The sequence below is a fragment of the Mesocricetus auratus genome, unplaced genomic scaffold (assembly GCF_017639785.1).
Source record: "Mesocricetus auratus isolate SY011 unplaced genomic scaffold, BCM_Maur_2.0 Super-Scaffold_100008, whole genome shotgun sequence".
NCBI lineage: Eukaryota > Metazoa > Chordata > Mammalia > Rodentia > Cricetidae > Mesocricetus > Mesocricetus auratus.
Window position 1 is genome coordinate 87,967,720 of NW_024429192.1, and position 23,727 is coordinate 87,991,446.

A 23,727-nucleotide genomic window follows, 5' to 3' on the forward strand; every position below is an offset into this window, starting at 1 on the left:
AAATGGTTAGTTGATTAGCCAGGACTAGCTCAAGTCCAGATGACCATCAGGGTCACACTAAGTTGTTTATGGACCACTCTTAACTACAAAGATAGTAAAGTGTATTTAAGAGGTAACTAAATGTCCGGGCGGTGGTTGTGCACGCCTTTAATGCCAGCACTCGGGAGGCAGAGGCAGGTGGATCTCTGTGAGTTCAAGGCCAGAGTAAGTTCCAGGACAGCCTCCAAAGCCACAGAGAAACCCTGTCTTGAACCTCTTCCCCCTCCCCCAAAAAAGAGGCAACTAAATGAGTGAGTTTTAGAGGTGGTACATATATATATATATGTATTTTTTTTTTTTTTGGTTTTTTCGAGACAGGGTTTCTCTGTGGCTTTGGAGGCTGTCCTGGAACTAGCTCTTGTAGACCAGGCTGGCCTCGAACTCACAGAGATCCGCCTGCCTCTGCCTCCCAAGTGCTGGGATTAAAGGCGTGCACCACCAACGCCCGGCCATATATTTTTTTAATGGATTTGTTTTGTATTATTAGCACAGATATATCATCAAACACATATATTAAAATTGGACAATTTTCAATTCATTTAGAATGAGGACAGTGATTACTTGATTGTTTAGGAGTAAATCAATTGTGAGAGGGTATATTAGAACCTTTTTTTTTTTTTTTTTTTTTTTTTTTTGGTTTTTCGAGACAGGGTTTCTCTGTGGCTTTGGAGGCTGTCCTGGAACTCGCTTGGTAGTCCAGACTGGTCTCGAACTCACAGAGATCCTCCTGCCTCTGCCTCCCGAGTGCTGGGATTAAAGGCGTGCGCCGCCAACACCCGGCATATTAGAACCTTTTTAACATTTATTTACTGTCTTAGGATTTCTGTTGCCATGAAGAAACACCATGACCACGATGACTCTTATAAATGAAAACATTTAATGGGGTGGCTTACAGTTCATAGGTTTACTCCCTAATAATCTGGTGGAACATGGCAGCATGCAGCCAGACATGGTGCTGGAGCTGAGAGTCCTACATCTTGATCGGCAGGAACCAGGAAGTCAACTGAGTGTCACACACACATTATAGGATATATTTGGGGGTCAGAGGACAACTTTCAGCAATTCTTTTTCCTTCTGCCTAGTGGGTTCTGGGGATTTATTAAGCCAAGTGCGTAAGGCCCAGTAAATGTCCTAGGATTTCTATACACCCATATTAAAATAAAGTGTCACAAATCCATACAGGTAAGCCATTAGGCATAGTTATAACTATATTGAGAGAGAGAGAGAGAGAGAGAGAGAGAGAGAGAGAGAGAGAGAGAGAGAGAGAGAGAGAGAGAGAGAGAATGAATGAATATGAGAATGAGAGAGAATTTCACACCTGTTCAACTGTCTCATTGGTGAAGAAGATATGTTTAAAAATTGGAAATTGTTCTTCTAAGAAATAAATACTTTTGGACTTTAAGTGTTGGTTTAAGTGTTGTTTTTAAACTTAGATCTGCAGATAGTTTTGCTGATAAATGACCATAGCCTGTGGCTTCCTGCTTATTTAGGTTATGTGGACATGAGGAGTAGCAGCTGGAGATTGTATATATGATATATAGAGTAGTTTAGCTGCTGTATTCTCTTCTTTGTTAATTTGAGTTTGATCAGAGAAAGAAGTTGTTGCATTTATGTGGGGATTTATTTATTTATTTATCCTTATGAGATATAAGAATTAATTCTCCCTGCTCATTCTGCTGGTACTTGAAGAAGTGTGTAGGACTGGCATTTTGGAAGGGAACGTAGACATGAAGCTGAGAGCTAACTGGAGTCAGCAAGGTGAACTTGGAAATCATGGAAATGGGCTAAGCCATTAGCCCAAACCTGTAACTTTGACATTTGAAATGATGTGGGCAAGTCATAACAGGCAGAATGCACCTTGCTTTGAAGGTGGGCACATACTTAGTACTGTTTGAAAGAGCCAAAGGAGATGGACAGGAGCTAGAAAAGCTGTGAGCCCAGTTACTAACCCCAGCCTGTGAAGGTGAGCCAGGAGAACCAGAGACCTAGTTGAACAGAAGCAGGGCTGGCTACTTCTTTACTTTTTGCCTCAGGAATTTCTTTGAGGCTATCCCTAACCCATAGCCATGCAGAGAAAGAATATGGAGAAATGTAGTTAAAATCTAGACACTGATACTGTCATTTATAGTCTGTCCCTTTTAACCACACCTTTGCTATGCATTAGATGAATGTTTGTTCAGATAGCACACAAACTTAAAAGAGGATACTGTCATTTTCTCCATTTTTGAAATAGTTTCTATTTACATAAGTCACAATGAATACTCAATGTTTTGTACCTTAAATGTTACACCATGAAGTTAGCTGTTAGTAGGTGGATATAGAAAGGGAGATAAAACTGTAATTTGGTTAATATATACATACTTTTGTATTGAATTAAGCAGAAATACTCAGTTATTTCTGCTGCTAGTTATGTGGTTATAGTCATCTATAATTATCTTTTTCCACCGTCATTCTATAATCCCTCTGTCTTTGGCAGGTATTCCAGCTGTTTGTGGTTTGTTGGTGAGGTGACCCAAGCTCATTCTTTAAGGGTTTGGGCAATTAGTAGTTCTCTTGGACTGTTTCACTGACATTAATTACAGTACATGGAAATTGTCAATGCATCCTAGAGGAGCTTCTGCATTCCAGACTTTTTTTTTGGTTAGTCATCTTGTACAGTAGCAAGCCAGTTACTCTTGTTCGTTGATTCTTGACATGAAGACAAGGTGGTGGGGTGGCAGTCTCAGTTTATAGTTTAGTGCTCCTATTGCAGCATCCCTTTCTTAGGAGCCAAGAGCACACGCGTCTGAACCCTTTCCTCCACCCCATACTGGGTATTGACTCTTGTTTTTCACGGATGCTAGGCAAGAGTTACCTCTGAGCCATAGCTGCAGCTGTGACTAGGACTAGATTAACAGGAATCTTAAATTGTGAGAATAGGAAGAAAAAAAGATGGAAGAAATAATAACATCTCTATGTTGGTAGAAATGAGCTGATAAAGGAAAATAAATGATGAAGATAGAAATTTATGGTTTGCAGGAGTGATGCCCTTGAGGAAGAAAGGGTTATTAATACAAGGGTTGTTATGACTTGGAAGTGCTGACCCTTTGTGTGAGGAGATACTTGTGAGCATAGCTACATGTAGACTGTGATAGATGATGTGATACATATGTATCAGTGACTTAGGAAGCAAAGCTGGCAGTTAGAGAATGAAAGCCTGGAGTGCCCACATGCTTGGAGTAAACAAACAGAATATGAGTGAATTAACAAATGCAAACCAATATACTTATACTAGATTTCCTGATTTTAGCTGAGCTGATGTACTTGTTGGTGTGTCTTTGTTTACCTGGTAGTTTGACTGGGGCACCTGCCTGGTCTAGGCTAGTCTTTCACATTTATGGTGGGTTGACTGGTTCTCAACTGGAAGAGGGAGAAGTGGAGACAGGATTCTGAGAGTGAATGAAAACGTAAGATCTTGTTGAGTCTGCACTTGGAGCTGCTTGATGTCACTTGCTGCTGGCCAAGGCAAGTCTCAAGACCAGACAGAATTCAAGATGTAGGAACACTAGCTCTCACCATCTGTTCCTAATCTGTATAAATGGTTAGAATAATAATACTTTCTGAATGCTGATTCTTTTAAAGGAGTAAATAATCTGTGTAAGTCCTTATGGTGTAGTTTTCCTTTAGGTAAGGCTTTGCTTTTTGTTACCTGTGGTCAGCTATAGTCAGTCCAAAATTACTAAATGAAAACTTCAGAAACATTTTATGAATTTTAGATTGTGTGCTGCTCTGAGTAGTATGCTGAAATCTTGCATTTGTGACGAGAGCCTTCTGTCCAGCATGTCTTTGCTTGAGTCTGGTGCTTGTCTGTTAGCTCTCCATTAGCATCTCAGGAGGCAGAGGTAGGCGGATCTTTGTGAGTTCGAGGCCAGCCTGGTCTATAAAACTACACAGAGAAACCCTGTTTAAAACAAACAAAATGCCAAAAACCAAAAACAAACCTAAAACAAAGAAACAAAACCCACCAAAAGAATTATATATACAACATCAATATCCAGTCCATTCCCTCCCTCCCTCCCTCCCTCCCTCCCTCCCTCCCTCCCTCCCTCCCTCCCTCCCTCCCTCCGTCCCTCCCTTCGCTTCCTTCCTCTAGTTCATTTTCATTTGACAAATTTAGAATCTTTTTAGATCTCAAAACATTTTCTTAGGTAAACAATTTAAGCATTTATGGTTTTCAACCTTATAAACTTTTTTAAAAAATGAGTGATCTATCTACATGTACACCTGCATGCCGGAAAGAGGGCATCAGATCTCACTACAGATGGTTGTGAGCCACCATGTGGTTACTGGGAATTAAACTCAGGACCTCTGGAAGAGCAGTCAGTGCACTTAACTTCTGGGCCATCTCTCCAACCCCCTTATAAACTTTTAATAAACTTTTTTGAGTTTCTTTCCTGAATTTGGTAACAAGGAAAACTGTAACTATAATTGTCTTGTCTTCAACTCTGTCATAGTCCTGAGAATGAGATATTACTTGAGTGAAGAGTAGTTGCCGAGCAATCATCTTCCAAAACTATAGAAAAATGACAGAAGTAGCTAGCTGCCTGGACAGTCAGTCACTCAAGATTCCTCTGCAGTGTTGGTTCATCCATCTTTGGCCCACAGGCTGAGAATATTTGACTTTTCTGTGAAGCAGGAATTTTGAAGGACTATCCCACCTTGCTTTGACAAAGTTTAACAGTCTTTTTTTTCTTTATGTCCAGTTTGTACAGTATACTGTCATCAATCAAGGCAAGGGCAGTTTTTTTTGTTCATATGGCTGGCTTTGCCACAATTAAAACGAATTCCATATGGAGGTTCTTTGACACTCATCCTTTTATGAAGTAGATTGGTGCTACCAGGAGCAGACATGTCTCACTGTCATGAAAACCTTAAGTTATTATTATTATTATTAAACATTTTAAGCTGGGCGGTGGTGGCGCACGCCTTTAATCCCAGCACTCGGGAGGCAGAGGCAGGCGGATCTCTGTGAGTTCAAGGCTGGGCTGGACCGACAGCCTCGAAAACAATACAGAGAAACCCTGTCTCGTAAAAACAAAAACAAAAACAAAAAACATTTTAAATGCCATATTCTGTACGTCTCTGAAGCGTTTGAAGATCACCTGTTTAAAAATATCTGTTTAACCTTGAAAAGAAACCTAACACGATTGCAAGTTTGTTATAGATGACTACTATCCTGCATTTTTTTTATTATCCTAAACAGTTTCAAAGACTAGAACTTTATATTACATTTTAAAATGAGCTACATAGGTACAATACCTTAAGCAAGAGTAGAAACATATATATGGTATAACAAAAATAACCTTAAATTTGTATCAATATGCAAAAATCCAAACCAATGTATTTGAGATGAATAGTTGTCTTTTTATCCTGTATTCCTGTATTCCCCCAAACTCACTTTGTCTTGGAACTCACTCTGTAGACCAGACTGGTCTCTTGAACTCACAGGGTTCTGCCTGATTCTGCTTCCTGAGTGCTGGGACTAAAGGCATGTGCCACCACCACCCAGGTATTTATTGATGATCTAAAGAAATTTATTTTAAAAGATTTGGTATTCATGTAATTTTACCATTTATCAAAGAAAAAGTAAATTTGTATACTAGCAAAATAGATATTTTTTAACATAAAAATTGAATCTTGGTTGAGTGTTTTATACTGCAGAATTTAATATTTCAGCCTTTTTTAGCCATGAGTGTTTTTATAGTCATCAATGCTGAGAATAGCCTTCACATAAATACATAGTGCAGAATGGTAGATGCGTGTTTAGGGTGTTTTAGAAATTGTTTGAAATTCTGTCTTAATCACAAGCCAAAATATAATGATTTGTTGTTGTTTGGCCAGTGTATGTGTTGTAGTGTGTATGTGTGCTGTAGTGTGTGTGCCTGTGGGTGGGTGTGAGTGTAGGTCAGAGGATGGTGTTGGATGTCCTCCTTGGTCATTCCATCTTAATTTTGAAATAGGTATTTAGTTAAGTCGGGGGCTCACTGTTTTGGTTAGGCTGGTTGGCTGGTCAGTGAGTTCCTGGGGTCTTCCTGTGTCTCCTCCAGTGTGTGTGTCTGGGGGTGGGTTACAGACAAGCACTGACACATTCAGCTTTGTCATGAGCACTGGGGATTCAGACTCCCAGGTCCTCATGCTTGTTCAGCCTACTAATCCAATCTTCAACCCCATATTTAGCAAATTTCTTAATGAAACTCAAGTTAGCATCTCACAACAGCAGTTTTTAAAAAATCACATGCTAACACAATGCAATGCAAAAGGTGACTTAATATTTACACGCAGAAGCATGACAGTAGGCAATAGTAACTAAACCACTACAATTCTATAAGAACAGAAGACTGTGTGTACAGTGAAAACAATGCAGTCTACGGAACACCTCTCAGAATTGGGCCGAGGTATTCTGAGATGGTATTGTGTTGTGTCTCCCACACAGTGCTGTGTGTTTAGAACCAAGGCTGCATTGAAGTTGTGTGTTACAGAATGGTTGCGGTCTCATCTGTGGGCTTATTTATTTATCTGTTTGTTTATTTTGGTTTTTCGAGACAGGGTTTCCTTGTGTAGTTTTGGAGCCAGTCCTGGAACTAGCTCTTGTAGATCAGGTTGGTCTTGAACTCATGAGATCTGCCTGCCTCTGCCTCCCAAGTGCTGGAATTAAAGGCGTGTGCCACCATTGCCCAGCTTCATTTGCGTTTTGTATTCATTGTGGTCATTATGTGCTGAGAAACATTTTAATACTGCCAGAGTTTTTACAGCCCTCACATTCAATTACATGACCCCAAATGGAGCTTGTGATCCATAGCTTAAGAATCTGGGCTCTAGAAATAAATCAAATTTGTAATTATGACTTCTAGTTTTTCTAGTGTATAATCTGTCAGTAATGGGAAAGATATTTTAAAACTCGTACTGTGAGACAAAGAAAAACTCCCCCAAAATTTGTGTGTTTGTGTCTGACATAAATTAGGCTGATTAATTTTTATTTTTGTAGTTTACATAAATCTGAATCACTTTATTTGTGGCTTGAATCATAATCACTTCGAAGCTTCCTGGCTGGCCAGAGAGTCCTAGGGACCCTCTTAGCTTAACTTCCTCAGTGCTAGGGTTCCTGGGGGAGTTTTTTTTTTGTTTGTTTTTTTTTTTTTTTTTTTTTTTTTTTTTGGTTTTACGAGACAGGGTTTCTCTGTATTGTTTTGGAGGCTGTCGGTCCAGCCTGGCCTTGAACTCACAGAGATCCGCCTGCCTCTGCCTCCCGAGTGCTGGGATTAAAGGCGTGCGCCACCACAACCCGGCTCCTGGGGGAGATTTATATATGGTCTGGAGCTCAAACTCGCACTCTTAACTTGCCTTTTTTTGGGGGGGGGGATTTGAGGCAGGGTTTCTTTGTGACTTTGGAGGCTGACCTGGAACTAGCTTTTATAGAAAAAAACTGATCTCAAACTCACAGATATCTGCCTGCCTCTGCCTCTGGGTGCTAGGATTAAAAGGCGTGTGCTACCACTGCCCAGCACACTTACCTTTCAAGGCTAGCACTTGACTGACTGAGTCATTCTCTCCAGCTCTTCTTTGTGTTTTAAAAGCTACTTGGTCCAGGCCACGTGTACACACACACACACACACACACACACACACACACACACACACACACACACACACGTTTTGAAGACGAATTCCCACTAAGTAGCCTTGACTGACCTGGAACTCTATATATGCTAGGCTGGCCTTGAATTCACAAAGATAGGCCTGCCTCTGCCTTGAAAGTGCTGGGATTAATGTCGTACTGTGCCTAATGCAATTTTTAAAAACCCATTTATTATTTATTTATTTATTTTCTGTGTTTGTATATTGAGATCCTACATGCCTGTGGAAGTCAAAGGACAAATTGTGAGAGTATACCATGTTTGTTCTGGGTTTTGAACTCATTTTGTCAGACTTGATTGCAGGTGCCTTTACCTGCTGAGTCATCTTAACTGGCTCCTAGCATGTTTTGATTGGTACTGTGGGTGCTTGTTTTACTGAAAATGCCATACTCATATTTTTCATATATTGTGCATACATTTAAGCACAAATGACAGCATATTGGCTATGCCAACACAATTTGTTCTTTTTAAAAAACGTTTCTTCATAGATTTATTCCATTTGTGTGTATGTATTATGCATGTGGGCACATATAAGGAGGTCAGAGGACAAGTTGGGGGAAGTAGGTTCTCTCTCCCACTGTGTAGGAAAGTCAGGTCTCAATCTTGTCACCCTATATTTTGCTGACAAAATAGATGTATAACTCTGTCGTGGCTGTATTTTGTATTCCACAGTAATAATAGTCTATACTTCATGAAGCTATAGCCTTGTTGATGCCAGATTTTCTCGTTTATACCATAAAAGTATTTTTATTAGTGTGAGACACTTGGAAGAGAAGAATTGCTGGATTCCAGGAAATGTGTTGTAAATGTTTAATACTTACTATACACTATCCCCTCCCCCGTTAAGAAAGGTTGTAATTGCATTTGAATATCTGACAGATGAGTGGTTTTCAGAATATTCCCTGAGTACGTCCTTGACATGACATATAAGGAGTGTGTGTGTTCATTTAACACTCTTCACTCAGACAAGCACTGGGCATTGTTACCAGGTTTTGGTTAGAATGAGCTTCATGAGTGGAGTTTGAAGAATCATTCTTCTGCAGAGGAGATACCCTTCATTAACTATACCCTGTGATCACTGGCCTTTGAACATCTTGTGTTGCCACACATTGTTGTATCACTTGTTGAATAGTCTGAATTTGGCTTTCATTGAGATATAAAAATGAGTGAATAAAATGAACCTTTAGGTATAGTGCAGCTTTTTTTTTTTTTTCCTGAGACCGCTTCTCTGTGGCTTTGGAGGCTGTCCAGGCTGGTCTCGAACTCACTGAGATCCACCTGCCTCTGCCTCCCAAGTGCTGGGATTAAAAGTGTGTCCTGTCCTGTCGTCCCCCCCCAACTTTTTTTTTTATGTCAGTCAATATTCAGTAAAGACTATTATGGTTGCTTCCAGCCATGCACACATAAGCAGCAGATAGGTGTGGTTCTCTCATTCTACCATTCAGGAGCTCTTGGATGCTAGTTGAGTCATTGACATTCTCTTGGCTCATTTTTCACAGAGATACTTAAAATTTATTGCTTTCCCCAAAAGAAGTTTCAGCAAATTCAAGGACTATGTGTGTTATCAAAAAAGAAAACAAAACAACAACAAAAAGAAGATACAAACTAAAGCAGCAATCAAAGTGTAATCCTTTCAAAGTGAGTATTTGGAAAGCAAGTAGCCCAGAAAAAGAGTTTCTAGGTGTTGCTCTTTATAACTTTGAATGGTAACACAGAAAACAACACATTACTGGACACAGTTAAAGGTGCTTACATGCAAATCCCTAGAACCTGTGGTGGTAGGAGAGAACAGACTCCTGAAGAGTTGTCCTCTGAATCGTCTCTCTATAAAAGTACACATTTCCTATGTGTGCAGACTTTATATATTCTTTCACACATCTAGATAGACCTTTGATGGCTTTCCTACATGAACTTTTTAAAAAAAATATTTATTGTATTACAATATTCTGTCTGCATGTACACCTGCAGGCCAGAAGAGGGTGACAGATCTCATTACAGAAGGTTTTGTGAGCCACCATGTGGGTGCTGGGAATTGAACTCAGGACTTCTCATTCCTTTTTAAATATTTCCTTAAATGGCTTTGTAGTTATTTTTAGTCTATTTGTGTCTTTGTCAGTGAAATGCGTTTCTTGCAGACAGCAAATAGTTGGCTCCCCCCTCTTTTTTTTTTTGGTTCATTATGCCATCCTGTGTCTCAGAGTTAAGACAACAATGGTTACATTTATGGCTGTTACTGAAAGAAATCCGCTTGCCTCTGCCTCTGAGTGCTGGGATTAAAGGAGAGGACCACTACCATCTCTGGAAAGATTTTTGTTTTGTTTTGCTTCTCTCTTCATCTTAGGGGCTTTTTTGTTTACTGAGTTAATGAAATTAATTCATTCTTTTCCTAATTCTCATTCTTACAATGAAGTTACTTCTTTCTTGGACTTTCATGACTGTATCTGTCTTATATGTTCTTCCTAGAATATTTTGTGCTGTTAGCCTAATGGACTTGATTTTTGTTTTGTTTTGTTCTTTTTGAAAGCTTGTGCTTTCTGGAAGGTCCTTATTTACCTCTTATTTTAAGGGATAACTTTGTTAGATGTTGTTATTTTGGTTGGTAGTTACATTGTGACTTAATTTGAAATTCACCAGTCAGGTGCTTTCTTGGCCTTTAGAGTTTCTACTGGCAGGTCTGCTGATACTCTGTTATGTTTGCCTTTGTAAGTAACTTGGTGTTCTTCTTGTGTAGCTTTCTGGACTCTGGGCTCTTCAGTATAATATGACATGGAAAGGCATATTTCTGATCTTGTCTGTTTGGGATTCTAAAGATTCTAAATAGACATGGATTGTCATCTTTTTTGCTCCCTCATACCAATGATCATATTTATAAAGGGACAGAAAAGAGACATAAACTATTTAGGTTGGTGTAATTGTAATTTAACAAAAGTTTATTATATACGTATCGTGGAAACCTGCCACCTGTGAGTGCATATTAACATTAATTGAGCCAATGTTGTTACTTCTGATGCTAGCTTTAGTTTCTGTTTTACTATTTCCTTCCCAAATAGAAATAGAAAAACAGCAAGGTATTTTCAAAAATACATGGTTGTGTTGAACAGACTGGAATTACTGTGAACAGCTTTTTTCAGTTCAGCTGTTCTCTCATTTACGTTAGCACAAGAACCCCAGTCTCCTTGATTAGTTTGGTTACTTGATCACAGACAGACACTTTTCCTTGACCTTCATTGCAGTTTTCAGTTATTGTTCATTTGTTCTGCCTACCATCTATGTGTTACTAGCGTCTTCCTTCTTCACAGCCATTCTTTTTAATGAATGCTTAGTTGTTTTTTTGTTGTGGTTGTTGTTGTTTTGTTTCGTAATTTTTTGCTTTTTTTGAGACAGGATTTCTCTGTGTAACCCTGGTTGTCCTAGAACTCACTCTGTAGGCTGTCCTTGAACTCCCAGAAATTCACCTGCCTCTGCCTCCCAAGTGCTGGGATTAAAAGAATTTGCTACTAGTGCTCTGCAGGAATGCTTAGTTTTGATTCATCACTTCTAAGTTTAAGTTTTCTCTTAAAAATATTGGTTAATTTTTCCTTAACATTTACAGGTTTTACATTTTCTTTTACCATAACTTCATGTTCAGCTAGCACAAAAAGAAAGCTGAGAAAAATAAAAACATAAGATTTAAAGAGTAAGAGAAAAACAGTACTAAAAAGTAACAGTAAAAAGGAAAAAAAATACCAAAACAAAAACAGAAAAAGAAGATAAAGAATTAGGGAAGGTTCTTCTTGGAGTCATAATACGGGAACTTGCTAGTTGGAGAGGGTAAGGTTAGTCATGGACAATAGATTGTTATTGAGCTCTGTTGTAGTTCCTTTGTGTTCAATATACAAGTTGGTGTTTTATGCTGACTGTGGACCCACATCAGTAAGAGGCTGGGATGCATTCACTTTAGTCTTTCCCTTTTTGTTTGTATTGGTAGCTGTTACTGGCTGCAGTGAGCTTTATAGCCTGTCTGGGCACCACTACTTAGGGAGAGTACTGAGCCTTGACTAGGGTGTTGTGGTGTATGTGTGTATGGAACTGAAGGGATCAAGCTTTCTGCCTGCTGTTGGTCTCTTAGTGCTCTCAAACTTTCCTTAGCCGTAGCTGCCTAATTGGAACAAGCTGTGGAAATTCAGCAACCGCCTAGAATTGGGTGCAGTGCTTACAGAACTGCCTGGCAGCAAACTATGAATGGCAGGGAGGTACTCTTAAGGCCTAGAAATGGATGAGTTCAGTGCGTCCAGCTCCAGCTGAGTTTGCTTTTGCCATAGAGTGCACTCACAGTCACCAACCTCCATGTCTCTATGGCTAGATCTCCCTGCTGCATAGTTATTCTCTGTGGGTTTGTGTGAGACCCTAGTGCCCCATGCACCATGACAGTTCCTTTTTTTCTCTTTTGAGACAGTCTTAGGTTGCCCAGGTTGGTTTTGAACTCCCTATGCATTGAAATGGGGACTGGCCTTTGACTGCTCTTCTTCCTACTTCTACCTTTCAAGTACTTGGATTACAGGCAAGTTCCAGCACATAGAATTTCAAAGACTATTTCTTGATGTTTTTGCTGCTCAGAAAGCATGGTTGAATGTGCTCTCAGGCTCTTGGCTTATGAAACAGACATTAGAGAATTAATACTTCTTTGGTAATTATTTGAAAGAGTCATACAGGAGTGGTAGGAGAGAATATGCAGAAATTTACTTTAGACTCAGATTTCATTGGCCTGTGAGACTTGAACAATCAGTGCTAGCCAGGCATGAGGACTAAATGAGAAGTTTCTCCATGAAGCAGGATAGCATATCCCCAGACAGAAAGGTCTGGGTTTGACACTTTTAAGGTATAGACATGTGACTTTCTCATACACATAGAGTGCAATGAGGATGAGTTTAGATTGGTGTAGTTGGAGCATATTCTGGTAACAGAACTGTCTAAAAATTTCAAAGACAGTGATAGGAAGATGTTGGCATACTAAAGTCTGTAGCTACTATTTGAATAATGAATTGGAGGTAGCTCAGACTAGTTTGTTTGAAGAGATGGTTAAGTAAGGGTGGTTGGGTTTAATTTGTGTTGCAGGCAACATTTGCAGGACTTGATTATTAACTCTCAATATTGAAAAGATAGTGTCAAGGATCGGTTCTAGTTTCTGTGAGATAGAAGTAAGGTGCACAAATGTAACACTGAGACAGAGACAAAAGAATGAGGTCAGGTCTCTTAATTTGTCCTTGTCAGTGACTATCCCAATGTCAATATTAAGGAGGCTATTGTATACATGAACTGTATATTCAGAGAAGATAACTTGGTCTGTTTATTATTTTGAGGGTTTAAGGCTATTGTATGCATGAACTGTATATTCAGAGAAGATAACTTGGTCTGTTTTCTTTATTATTTTGAGGGTTTAATAACAAAGTTTTGTCATCACGGGAGAGAAATTTGTACAGTCAAAAAGAATAGAGTGGATGAATTAAGCACTGGTAGACTGTTGATATTTATAGGAGTTGCATGACAGACATTTTCTGGGGAGACTCAGCATACACAACATCTACTCACCCCAACTAGGGAACCCATTACAGACCAAATATGGATGCCACCAAAGTCCACATTGGTGAACCAGTGAGTTTTATTGGGGATACTAACAGAACTCAGGTGAAGATGAGGAGTTCCTTAGAGAAGCAGAAATGACCCAAAGACAGCTGAATCATCAAAACCCATTCAACATGGGTGACAGCGCATAAAACTGGGAACCTGGAGCAGACTGCACAGCCTGCAGGCAGCTCATTATGTTGAAGAGTATCCTTTCCAGGTAGCTCAGTTGGTCTCCACCGCTTGCATGCAGCTTGGCTGTTTTCTGCTTCTTACAGGGAGCTGTTCTGGTTTCAGTCTTCCTTTTCTTTGCAGCTCATCTTGTCTGAAAGTGACTCTCAGTGGTCTTTATTGTTCACTCTGGGAGGGAGAGGTCTAGTGAATCAGGTCAGTTTCAGGGATTTCCTGAAGCTAATTGGAGTTGTTTACCTTTTGTATTAAGGAGCTTCCCTGGGAGAAGGAATGTTTCAATCTCAGAATGTTTGAATCTCCAAGGAAGCTGCCATACAAAAAGAGGTTGGGTAGAAGGGAAGGAAATAAAGGCGGTGTGACTAGTAAAGTAGGAGAAAAAGAACTCAGCAACAAGTAAAAGGGCACTAGAAATGTAAGGAAAGTAGTGTCTTAAGAAGGAAGCTCTGGTTAGTTCTCTGTCATATTGCTAAAATGGAGTACATAAGGTGAGAAAGTCTTTCATTTGATTTAGTCACATAGAAACCCATGGCATTTATTGTGTAGCAAATCATCCGTGACTTGATTCCCAGTTCCAGTTCTGCAAATTGATAATTTGTATTTGGATGGATTTGGATGATCAGGGTGGTTCTGCAGACATGGGTGAGGCTTTCTCCAGGTGTGGATATGCGATTACTTGGTGGTTTGTCTAGGACTGACTTTGTTTGTTTGTTTGTTTTGTTTTTCTTGTGGAACTCGCTGTGTAGACCAGCCTGGCCTCGAACTCAGAGAGGTCTCCTGTTTTTGCCTCCCAAGTGCTGGAATTAAAGGTGACCATGTCTGGATTAACTGTTGCTTTCTTTGTATGGTTTTTAATTTGCTATTTTGAAATGGGGTCTCAAAAAACAGCAAGCTGTCCTCAAACTTGGTAGGTAGCTGAGGATGACCTTGAACTCCCTAATTTGTCTACCTTGTTTGGTTACAGGTATATGTCACCATGTGTGACTCTCTATTCTTATTTAACAAATGGATAATTTACAAAGGGATATTGTAGACTTGCTCAAATAAGTGTCAAGAACCCCAGACTAGTAAACTCAACACAAGGACCTTACTGAGTTTGCCTTTTTCTGGTCAGGTCAGGTAAAAGTTTGGTCAGATTGAGATTAAGGCCTAGAAACCTTTCTTAACTTGGTGGTGCTATGGGTCAAGGCCTTGGTCGCGGTAGGCAGGTGCTCTACTGAGCTATGCCCCTAGCCTATCCTCACTTCTTGATGGTAAAAGCAAGTTATATTGCATGTTTGTAAACAGAGGGAACTTTTTACCCTTTCTGCAATCTGCCAGTCACAGTGAAAGCATTACAGCTGATTTTGGTGGACCTGAGAAGTTGTATTGGATTATTATGAGAAATGTAGTCTAAGCACATGTGCTGTTTATCTTCCTTCTATCCAGGAATAGTGTTTGAATACTGAAAAGATCTAGTAGATGCAGTATGGTGGAAAGACAAGAGAACTAATGAAGTGAAGCTCTCAGAAAGCTACAGAACCTGAGATCCTGTGCACCACAGTCTTTTATGTGAAGAAACTTGTTCCTTTCTGGGAACAGTAGAAAATGTGTGCAAATATATCTAGACATTTAATTTGGTGATAGGAGGCAAAGGAAGTTCCTGTTTGAACTTCCATATTCTCAATGAAGTAGTTTACCAAGAGAAGAGGAGCAAGAATGTCTGCCTAAGATTTGATAGTAGAGAGGCTCAATAATTTTATTATGTTGTAATGGACCCTGAGTTGACTACTGACTATAGAAATAAAGGGGTTTCAATAAATGAGAGAGGTTGCTACTATTTATACAAAACATACTACTTGTAAAGAGATTTAATAGAACTTTTTCTTTTCTTTTTTTCTTTCTTTTTTTTTTTAGACTGGGTTCCATTAAGTAGTCTTGGTTGTTCTGAAACTCACTATATAGATCCAGCTGGCCTCAAACTCACATAGATCCATCAACCCTCTGCTGGGATAAAAGGTGTGTGCTACCACACCCGGCTTCTTAAAAAAAGATGAACACAAGATATGACCGTGTCTTTTTTTTTTTTTTTTTTTATAACATCAACTCAAAATTGGTCTGTTTTCTAAAAGAACTATTGGAAACTGCAGTCATTTCCCTGTGTCTGTTGGACTGGTTCCAGAATCCTCTTGGATTCCAGAATTTGCAGATGTTCAAGTCCCATGCATAAAATGACCAAATATGTGCACTAGACTCCCCACGTTTCCTTTTATATGTGGTGTCGTATCTAGATGACTTTGTTTCCTAATACAGTGAGTGCATTAAGTAGAGTTGTTAAAGCTGTACCACTTCAAGAATAACGGGAAGTCTGCACACAGCACAGAAGCAGAACATTCCTGTTCCATATCTAATTGAGCCTCAGATGTGCAACAATATAGAGGGAACAATTTATTATATTTTATTGGCACACATAAGAATAATCATTAAACAGACATTTGCACTGAAGAGAATTAATTAAAACCAGATGTGTTATAGTGGTGATTTTTCTCTCTTCATCAGACAGGGCTTTGAACATACTATCCACACTGAGAAATAATCATCTTTCAATACATGAGTGCCATTAACCCTAGAAATATTAAGGAGTTTTGACAACATCTGTGCTGTTTGAATTTGATGCTAGCTGAGTTATTATAAGCACACTGTGTGGAAACAGCCTTTTGTTTAAACAGTTGGAATATAAGTAAATATTGCTGTAAGGTTATGTATTTAAGGGAGAATAGCTTCATTTATCTTTTTTTTTGTCTTTTAGGAGTTTCTCTTACTAGATTTTTCCATTGTCCTCAACAAGAATAAGCCTAATTTCTCATTCTGTTTAATTGCTGTATGGATCGTCTTTAGTGAGTGTGCCACCTGCTGGTCCTCAGATGTACAGTCTTGACAAACGCTACAGTTGTCTTAATCCTGTCTTAAACCTGGAGGTGCAATCCCAGGAGAACAAACAACTCTTAATAAACATGACCATGTAGGGATTCTGGTAATAGCTTGTTTTGATTCATGACAGTGAACTTAATGAAACATTATGAATCATTAAGAAAATCATGAAAATGTCATACTCATTTCTTACTAGATTATCTGAAAAAATAAGCTATTGTCTTGCTCTTCATTCCTCCCAGTGCTATTTTTCTGTTTTATCCAATGGAAAGATCTTATATATCTTTTGAGTCAAGAATTGATGATTAGATTGATTTTTAAACACATTTCTTTTAGATGGTAGAGTGCTTAGCCCTAAATGGAATATGCCTATCACACTCCATCCCTAAGGGATCTTGGAGGAAGAGGGGACAGAAAAGATTTTTAGAGCCACAGTTAGTGACTACCTTCAAAGAAACAGACAAAAACAAACAAAACCCCACAACACTCATACTTGGATGGATTGGGAGGTGAAGAGGAGGAAAGTTGATGTGATCAAAATACATTGTATGACATCCTCAAAGTATTAATAAAACTACTTTTTAAAAACAATACACCTTTCGTTTTTGGGGTTACGTGTGTGTTGAGACAGGGTTTCACTATGTAGCCCTGGCTGTCCTGGAACTCACAGTGATCCTCCTGACTCTGCTTCCCCAGTGCTTGGATTAAAGGTGTTTGCTGCCACACCTGGCTTTAAAAATAAAATACACGTTTTTAAAAGAAATAACTGAGTTTTACAAAGATTATAGTATCTAGATTATTTCTTTATATCTGTTGTTTATACCAGATACAAAATGTAAATGCAATTTACATATAAATTTTAAGTTTAAGGGCTTTCTGAAAGTTTCAAATCACCCATTGAAAGTAGAAGAATTCTAGGTTGTCATCTTTTAAATTGGTGATAAATTCATTTGAAATACTTTATACTTATTTTTATTTTATGTATATGGGTGTTTTACATGTATGTATGTATGTATGTATGTATGTATGTATGTATGTATGTGCACCACATGTGCAGTACCTGCAGAGGTCAGAGAGGGAGGGCATCATGTCCCCTGAAATTTGAATTAGAGGCAGTTGTAAGCTGCTATAGAGATACTGAGAAATGAACCCAGGTCCTCTGTAAGAGCAGCCAGTACCTTTAACCACTGAGCCATCTTTCCAGTGAAATTAAAAATGTATGAGTGTTTTGTTGGCCTGTATATGTATGCACTGCATGCATGCAGTGCTCAAGGAGGCTAGATAGAAGAGGGTGTTGGAGCCCCTGGAACTGGAGTTACTGATGGCTGTGAGCCACCATGTGAGTGCAGGGAATGCAACCCAGCAGGAGCAACAAGAGCTATTAACCACTGAACCAGGTCTCCAGCCCACAAAATTTGTGTTTTACTAATTTATTGTTCAGCTTTTTGAGATGGAGTCTCACTGTGTAGCCCAGACTGCCCTTGAGCCCTAATCTTTCTTTTTCCACTTCCCAAATACTGGGGTCATAGGCATGTACCATCACCCACAGTTACAATTGGTATTTTGAAATGGAAAAGGAAGTTAATACATTGTTTCCTAGTATGTATTGCATATGCAATAGATTCTAATAAGGTTCATTTTTTAATATAAATTCTTCTTAAAGCAGTAACTCTTCATTTGTATTTTATGTTTATCAGGTGAATAGTTGCGATTCTGTTGGGATGAGTCTCAGATCTCCTTGGGTCTGTCAGTCTGGGAGGAGCATGCCTGTCTCAGTCCTACCCCCCCAACATCATTTGGCGACTTTCTCTTTTCTGCCTTGTTTCCTTTCCATCTTTTTACCTTGTGATTTGGTTTTATCTTCTAAGAACATTAAAAAAAATCCAGGTTCAAGGAAGTACTTACTGAGGTCATTTGTGTGTTTTCACTAAAGTATTTGCCACTATATATCACCCCCTGTCTTGAGACATCCCTTTTGTCCCTAGGCATTTAGTTCTATCTGTTATGCTCCTTGACTTTCAATATATTTATTTCTTCAAAGTTCAGTCTTGGGAAACTGAGCTCATCTTATACCCTCCACCCCCCTCTTTTGAGACAGTCTTACTCCTGGCTGGCCTGGAATTTGCTACATAGACAAGGCTGACCCTGGCCTTGTGGACAGCCTTGCTTCTATCACCTGAGTGCTGATATTACGGTGCCTGCCACTGTGCTGGAGTTCACATGGCCTGTCCTCTCTCCATCCTTCCCTCCCCCTCTCCCTTCATCTGTCTTCCCTGTCTCCCTTCTTGGGTGTAGTATGTATGTTTGTGCAAACGTGTTTGTCATTGTGCGTGCAGGTGTATGTGGAGTCAGCCTTAGGCATTGTTTTTCAGAAGGCCATTTCCCCCTTTTGGGTCTGCTAATCTCAGGGATCTATACAGTCCCATCCCTGCCTCCCTGGTTCTGGAATTGATTATGAGTGTACACCACCACACCTGCCCTTTTACGTGGGTGCTGGGGTCAGACTCAGATCCTCACTTTACTGCCCAAGTGTTTTCCTCAACCTCACATTAATTTTTTTATGTGAATGGGTGTTTTGCTTGTACTGAATATGTGCAGTGCCTTCAGGGGCCAGAAATGGGCTTTGGATCCCTTGGAATTGGAATTAGAGATGGTTGTTAGCCTCCATGTGGGTGCTGGGGATCAAACCCATATCCTCTAGAAGACCAGTCAGTGGTTTTTAGTGTTGGGCCATCTCTCCTTCCCCTGTTTCACATTTTCTTTATTAAACTTTTAAATTTGAAAAGCAAAAGCAGTAGATGTTATAAAAACATTGTATGGCTTTACATTTCTTTAAAACTTTAGAATCTAAAGTTTAGTTCTGTAAAATAGAGTTAGTTGCCTTTTAGATGAAACTTAATTTCCTCAAGATCTGACCTGGTTTTTCTACTATCTCTGTTATAAACCAGGCACACATTTTATATATTTGCTTGTCATCATATTTGTGAATGTGTGTTCACCTGTGTGCTCTTGTTGACACCAGAAACTGCTGTTGGGTATTTCTCTCTGTTCTCCATGCAGTTTTCCATTAGGTTCCTGTTGAACCTGAAGCTCACTATTTAGACTATATTGTCTGGCCACCCAGCCCCTTCTTCCCAGTGCTGGGCCCTGTCTTTTATGCAGGTGCTGGGGAATTGAGACTCTTATCCTTAGGCTTATGCAGCAAGCATCCTCCACATGGAACAGTCTCTTGAGCTGCTTGTTATTGTAAAGTTAGTACCTAATACAGTTAGTACCTACTGTATTGCACCAAGTGAATTCTCAGTTAATATTTCAATAAGCAGGTCTTCAGGAACAAATACTTTGAATTTTATAGTGATTCCCTCTTTTTCTATTAGAATTATTTGTAATTCTTTGAGTCAGTTTTCTTGTAGTCATTGCCTGTATTCTTTGTCATCGTTTCCTAATTGATCTCACTCTGTTTCGGTGATTCTTAGTCTGTGGGTTGTGATTCCTTTAGAGGTCAAAGACCCTTTTACAGGGGTTGCCTGAGGCCATTGGAAAACACAGTACATTATGATTCATAGCAGTACAAAATTACAGATAGGAATAATGTTTTAGTTGGGGGTAACCATAACACAAGGAGCTGTATTAAAGGGTCTCAGCATTAGGGAGGCTGAAGAAACTGTTCTATTTCCTTTTTTCCCCCATCTAGTCTGCACTGTTTATTATAACTACAACTTCTCCAAATGGTTGTTGCTTATTCAGCAAGTACTTTCTGAGAACTTACTAGTAATCTCTATCATATGTAGTAACAGTGGCATAAAGTGATGCCTGTGTTTGTCTTAAGGCATTAATATCTAGGGGAGAAAGAAGTGCAGTGAATACACTGTGATTAATGCCATCTGTGTATTAGAATGTGACTAGGTTTAGAAGGAGGAGCATAGCTCTGCTAAGTGGAGGCCAAGGAACATGTACACGTACAACTTTTAGGTTCATGGAGTTTGTTTAGTAGGTAGGGAGTGGTAAGTGTGTCTCACTCTAAGGATAGCCTGTGTGTATTCACAGCCTTTTAAACTCTGCTTGTAAGACTCAGTGCCAACTCAGAAACCTGCCCCATTGTGGACTCTTACCTTTTCTTCCAGCTACATTTACCATGTGGTGCCCCCCCCCCCCAGCTTCAGTGATAGATTCTGAGCCTTGCCTTTTCTCTTGTTTATACCATACTCTTCTCTCCATACCTTTATAGAAATGCTGTTTGCTTGAATTCTCTCCCCAGGCTTCATGTTTGCTGTTTCCAGACGTTTCAAAGGCTACAGTGCTTTAGTTATTTAGGGTTATGTATTTCTCTTGGTAGACTCTGGGGTCCATTTTAACTCAGTTCTCATAGTTACTGTTGAGATATTATGTGAAAAGTAGGTGCACAGTAATTTGAATGCACAGATACTTGCATTCTGTGCTGTCTACACTTGCACAGCGCATCTGTTCCGTTCCTACATTGCAGACGCGGTGGACAGTTGTGAAGCCTGTTGCATTTAGGTATGCTCCCCCAGAATGACTTATCCTAAGCTTTGGTGAGCTTGGACCTTGGCAGACACTGCTTATTCTGTCATCACATTCTAAAGGCGTTACATTTGGTTTTGATGCCCAGATTACTAATCTATTCAGAGTTCATTTTATGTTTGTGTGAAGTATGGGAACAGCAGTACTTTTGTTCTGTCCTTACTGACTGATACTGTCTTATCCTGTCACTATTTTCACTAAGTTTCATGTGTTTGAGTCTGTTTTTAGGCCTTCTCTTATGCTCCGTTGGATCCTTTTCCCCTCACCAATACCACATTGTCTGAGTTACTTTAGCTTTGTACTGGGTTTTACTATTTGGTAGAACCAAGTCCATTCACTGTTTTTTTTTTTTTTTTTTTTTTTTTTTTTTTTTTACGAGACAGGGTTTCTCTGTATTGTTTCGGAGGCTGTTGGTTCAGCCCGGCCTCGAGCTCACAGAGATCCACCTGCCTCTGCCTCCCGAGTGCTGGAAATAAAGGCGTGGGCCACCACCGCCCAGCCCATTCACTGTTTTTAAATCCTTTAATGTCTTGGTATTTGAGGCCTTGTATATATATTTGTAGAATAAATTTTCCAAATTTCTTTTTTCTGCCTCTGCCTCTTTTCTGTCTCTCTTCCTCCCCTTTCCTCCTCTCCTTTCCTTCCAGTCTTTCTCCCACTACCACTTCCCCACGTTTCTCCTTTGCCCCATTTCTGTCTCCTCTCTGTTTTGACTTTTTCATATCTTACTTAATTTTAAAAAATTAAAATATGACTAGATCATCCGTCTCTTTTCTTCCTACCTCCTAATTGACCCCCCCCCCCTCGCCTCTACCTTGCTCCCTCTTGATATCATGGTCTCTTTTCCTTTGTTATTGCTACATGTGCGCGCACACACACATACACACGCAGGCACACACACACACACACCCTACGTAAAGGTATGAATAGTATCCTGTTTTTTGTTTGCTTTGTTTTGTTTTTTAATACAACACATAACTCAGGCTGGCCTGGAAATTGCTACCTATCACACTAGCCTTGAGCTCCTGGTCCTGTTTCTAGGATTACAGGGCTTGCCTTGTAGTACCCAGTTGTCATGTCTGTCCCTAACTGCAAGTCCTCCTTGATTGAAACCGGGCTCTATTGGCTGAGCTGTATCCCCACATCAGAACCAAAATTTGATTTGATGACTTCATTGAATCCCTAATCTGTGCAGGAAGATGTATTTTTATAGTGTTTCTGACTTTTAGTTCTTTATTTCAGGGTTTCAGTATTTTTTCATATATTTAGAGTTTTCATAATTTTTCTCAGGCTTCATGAAAATACATCTTTCCATTGTGCTTTTTTGTGTAAATTGTGTTTTTAAATTTCTCTGTTTATATAACTAAAGTTTACTCTTTTACTTGAAAAACTTTTATTTTGAAATAATTATAAACAGAAAGTTATGCCAGGTGGTGGTTTTTAATCCCAGCACTCAAGAGGTAGAGACAGGGGAATCTCTTGAGTTTGAGGCCACTCTGGGTTTACAGAGTGAGTTCCAGGACAGCCAGGGCCACACAGAGAAACCCTGTCTTGAAAACCCTAAAACACAGAAAACCCTAAAACACAACACAGAAAGTTGCAAAAATAATATTGTCAACCCATCATGCATCCCTTTTGTGCACACTTTTGTAATGATAGCAAGACGAAGAAGTTGACTTGGGTATATCACTAGTTGGTAGATTTTACATAACTTACTCTTGAGTTTGTTTGTGTATTTTTGCAACAGGGTTTTTCTGTGTAGCCCTGGATGTTCTGGAGCTCACTCTGTAGACCAGATTGGCCCCAAACTCAGAGATCCACCTGTTTCTGCCTCCCAAATGCTGGGATTAAAGGCTTGCACTGCTGCTGATGCTGTCGCCACTGCCACCGCTACCACCACCACCACCACCACCTACCACCCATCACTTAAACCACCGTACATGTGTTTTTGCCTGTATGTATGTAGTATGTTCATTACTTTTGTGCCTAGTGCCAGCAGAGATCAGAAGAGGGAATCAGATCCCCTGGAACTGGAGTTTTTTACAATTGTGAACTGTTCTGTGGGTGCTAGGAGTTGAACCTGAGTCCTTTGGAAGAGCACCCAGTGCTATCAGCCACTGAACCGTGTCTCCAGTTCCCTTCTCCTTAGTTTTTGCTCAACATTGTTCACAGTATCTGTGTAGTTCTGTATGCCTAAATCCTATCGAGCAGTGGTTCTCAACCTTCCCAATGTATGTGACCCTTTAATACAGTTCCCCATGTTGTGACCTCCCCAGCCATACACTTATTTTTGTTGCTATTTCATAACTGTTAACCTGCTACTGTTATGAATTGTCATGTAAATATCTGTTGTTACTTATGGGGTCACGACCCACAGGTTGAGAATGACTGCTGTAGAGGTTCAATCATGCAAAATTGCTGTGAGGAGGGAGTTGCCTCCTGTTTCCCCTATTCCTCCACCTTTGTTCCCTCCAAGCTGCTCATCTGTTTTCTCTTTCTAGGTTTTTATTATTTTGAGACTGTTAAATAAGGAAACCATACCATACAACCCTTTGAGCCTGACTCTTTTCTTTGTGCATAGTGGCTGTTAAATTACTACATGTACCACTATTCTTTTAATATCAGTTTTCAACCAATAAAAAACATTTGGAATGCTTTCAATTTGGGGATATTTTCTATAAATGTAAGTTTTCATTTTAATAAGAAAGTGCCAGAATTATGTCTACTGTGACTATACGACCAATAATGTCTAACAGATTGGCTTCTTCAGACC

General features: G+C 39.6%; 1 protein-coding gene across 1 annotated transcript in view; it reads left to right on the plus strand.

Moving 5' to 3' along the window:
• Pds5b (PDS5 cohesin associated factor B) overlaps window positions 1-23,727 on the plus strand; it is a 127,387-nt gene that overhangs the window by 13,145 nt on the left and 90,515 nt on the right. The gene's annotated exons all lie outside the window — the stretch shown is intronic.